Here is a 3,505-nt window from a genome sequence, read left to right on the forward strand (position 1 = left end):
CTGGGGTCCCGGCACCGGAGGCGAGAGGAGGGCCAGGGATCTCGCGACATTTGAGGCCCGGGGGCGGGAGCGAGGGCGGGGCCAGAGCGGCCTCCAGCCGTGGGGAACGCTGGTTCGCGGGGCTTGCTGGCCTGCAGAGGAGGGGAAGGAGCACGCGCCTGTGCGCAGCCCCGTGGAGCGACTCCTGTCCAGCTTATGCGTGCACGCCTAAGCTACCTCCGCAGCCCCAGCTTCTGGTGGCCAGGGTCTGTGTGTCCCGCGTGGCGCCAGCGGCTGAGGGCCTCCGATGGCCTGGCTCTATGCACCCATCTAAACTACCCCCCATGGCTGTGGAGGTGAACCCAACATGCGTTCTCCTTAACTAACCCCATGGCCCCAGCTGCTGAGACGGCCTCTGAGGAGGGCCGTTTCTAACTACTGCCAGGGGCATCTGCACCTTGAAAAACAGGAAGGGCTTTTATAACAGCAAATATTTACCACTTTGAACAGTCAACGTGAAAGTCTGCCTGGCAAAACGTACTTTGGGCGATTTAGAACACCAGAAGGATAGGCGTATTCTCAGTCTTAATTTAGTGCCGAGTCGGACCAAGTTGGCCCTGGCACAACCTAAGTGTGGGCAGCAAGCATGCTTGGGTAATGTGACTGAACCAGACAAAAAGATGGAGGACACAAGCAAACCTAGACTCCTGGGCCCACAATTTAGGAGATGGACCTTGACTACCAAGCCTGGTATAGAAATTGGGTTACTCACTGGAACCTGCGGCTGAGCAACCTCTTCCTGAAAGAGGATCTGGAGGTGAGCAGGGTGCAGAGGAGACCCTGTGCAGGGCTCTTTTGCTATGTTCCTCGGGTGCTCAGTCAGAAAGGGCAGTTTGGAAGAGAGAGATATGACTCCGCCATTAAGAGTTAACTTAAACCGGGCAGTGGTGGCGCACGCCTTTAATCCCAGCACTTGGGATGCAGAGACGGATCTCTGTGAGTTCGAGGCCAGCCTAGTCTACAGAGTGAGTTCCAGGGCAGCCAGGACTGTTTCACAAAAAAAAAAAAAAAAAGGTTCACTTAAACCAGGCATGATGGTGCACACCTTTAATCCCAGCACTCAGGAGTCAGAGGCAAACGGATCTCTGAGTTTGAAGCCAGCCTGATCTACAAAGTGAATTCTGGGACAGCCAGAGCTACACAATTAAACCCTGTCTCAAAATACTGGGGAAAAAGAAGAAGAAAATGCATGTAAGAAGGCACACTACTAGGACCCAGGTTTAGATCCAGCAAACATAATGGGCAGCTCACAACCAGCTGTAACTTCAGCTTCAGGGGGATCTGATGTTTTTTACCTCTGTGGGTACCTGTACTCCTATGCACATACCCACACAGAAACAAATTTTTTGAAAGGGCAATATTGAGGCAGATGTGTGGTCTGTGGATGTAGCCCCACACTTTGCAAATGGTATACTGCATTTGTTCCCAGGTTCCAGTATATCCCATGGGCGGCCCGTCTTGTGGAGATGCTATGGAGAGACCCTACGGTCTGCCCACTCCCAAGAACTCCAGTCTTGCTCTCTAATGCAGTACTCTTGACTACTTCACTCTCCCAAGCTGTCAGTCACTCCACGCCTGGATCCCAGTAACTAGAAGTCTCTTGCTAACACAGGAGAAACTAGGGGCAAGAAGTTGATGGTCTAAAGGATCTGTTAAACCTGCTTAGAAAATATTAGGTTTCACAGTGTAGACTTTAGCCAAAGAAGTGCTCAAGGCTGAGCAGTGTGCTTACCAGCCTGTAGAAAAGAAACATTTGTATCTGGAACATAATTACAGTTTAGGTTTGCTGAGTGTTTCTGTTAAGATTCGTTCACTAAGAATGCTACCTATTAGGGCCATAACAAAAGGAGACACCCTGGCTCACAGCTGGCCATCAGGAACATTCCCACATCAAAGAACATGCCTCTGTTGGATGTCCAAAGGGAAGAGCACTGGGTCACAGCGCTACTGAATCCTATCCAGGTACTGGTACTCTTATCTGAAAGAGCAATTTTCTGCCAAGCAAGCAGGATGGCCCTGGTTAACAGCAGCCTAGGGGCTGTCTCGGGATAACTATGACAATTACTTTATTGTACTGTATTACTTACTATATTGTTAATCTCCTTCATTCATCTGGATAGCCAAACTTTGGAAATGAAGTGTAACTGTGGGCCCTGACTACTAAACTGAGTGGGGATTTCTGTTCAGGGCTGTTTTGTACAGTAGCCAGAACCAGTCCCATGCTATTATTAAAGAGTTTCCTTTATTAATCTCCAAGTGCTGGAGTGACTTCTCCCTGGGAAAACATATTCAGTCTATAATATACTGTGTTTATGTAGGGATGGATGTTAGAATCTAGAGAGGACTTCAAGTGTACAGAGGACCTGTGTGGTTACATGCAAACGCAATTTCATTTGATCCCAGGGATGTAAGCATCAGCAGATTTTGGTGTTCATGGGGCTCCCAGGACTGATCCCACACAGACACCAGGGGATCACTGGGTAACCATGTGACCACACCAGAGCTGCAGCTGTCCAGGGCTGAGGGTATTGCAACTGAACATACCCCTCTCCTGGAGACACATCAAAACTCAAAGCACACAGGAGGCACACTGTCAGTCCTAAGTCAGGGACTATCAAGCTCACTGTGGGAAGATAGGAGAGACTGAGGGCACAGATTGTCAGGTCTGAGGAGACACCAGCAAGCCTCCAGTTCTCACAAAGAGATTTTTACATCACTGAGGTAAGCAAAAACAAAAATGGCTGGTCAGGGGGCTGGAGAGAGTTCAGTGGTTAAGAGCACTTACTGCTCTTGCAGAGGACTTGAGTTCAGTTCCCAGCAACCACATCAGGTAGCTCACAACCACCTGTAACTCCAGTCCAGATATCTGACTCTCTTTTCTGGTCCCTGTGGGCACCTGCACACATGTGGCATACACTCACACAGATACAAGATATAAAGAAAAATAAAATCATAGGGGCTGGAGAGAGGTCTGGAGGACCCAGGTTTGATCCTCACCCACATAGTGGCTCATAACCATTTGTGACTCCAGTTCCAGGGAATCTGATGCCCTCTGGCCTCCAATGGCACCTGCATGCACGTGCTGCATACAAACTCACACAGCCTCACATACATATAAACAAACTTATAAAGATGAATTTTCAAAGAACTTCAGAACTTCATCTGTTCTCTCTTTTTCTTCCCACTTTTTAAAACCTACACCTGGCTTTTGTACCTACCACAAGATCGAAATGGCTTGTGATGAGTCACCTCACCATCTCCACACTGCCAAGTTCATAACTCATCCTCACCTACTCAGCCCATCAGAGGGGAAGAGCAAGATCCCCTGGGTGCTCTGCAGGTGCAGGCACATTGGTGTGCGCTCTGCTGCTTAATGAGTGACAGTCATGGCTGGTGACAAGTCAACTTCTGCTCATCAAGTCTACAAGGAGGGGGAAGGGGAAGAACCTTTTCTGGCAGTGACACA

The sequence above is a fragment of the Peromyscus maniculatus genome, chromosome 5 (assembly GCF_049852395.1).
Source record: "Peromyscus maniculatus bairdii isolate BWxNUB_F1_BW_parent chromosome 5, HU_Pman_BW_mat_3.1, whole genome shotgun sequence".
Taxonomy (NCBI): Eukaryota; Metazoa; Chordata; class Mammalia; order Rodentia; family Cricetidae; genus Peromyscus; species Peromyscus maniculatus.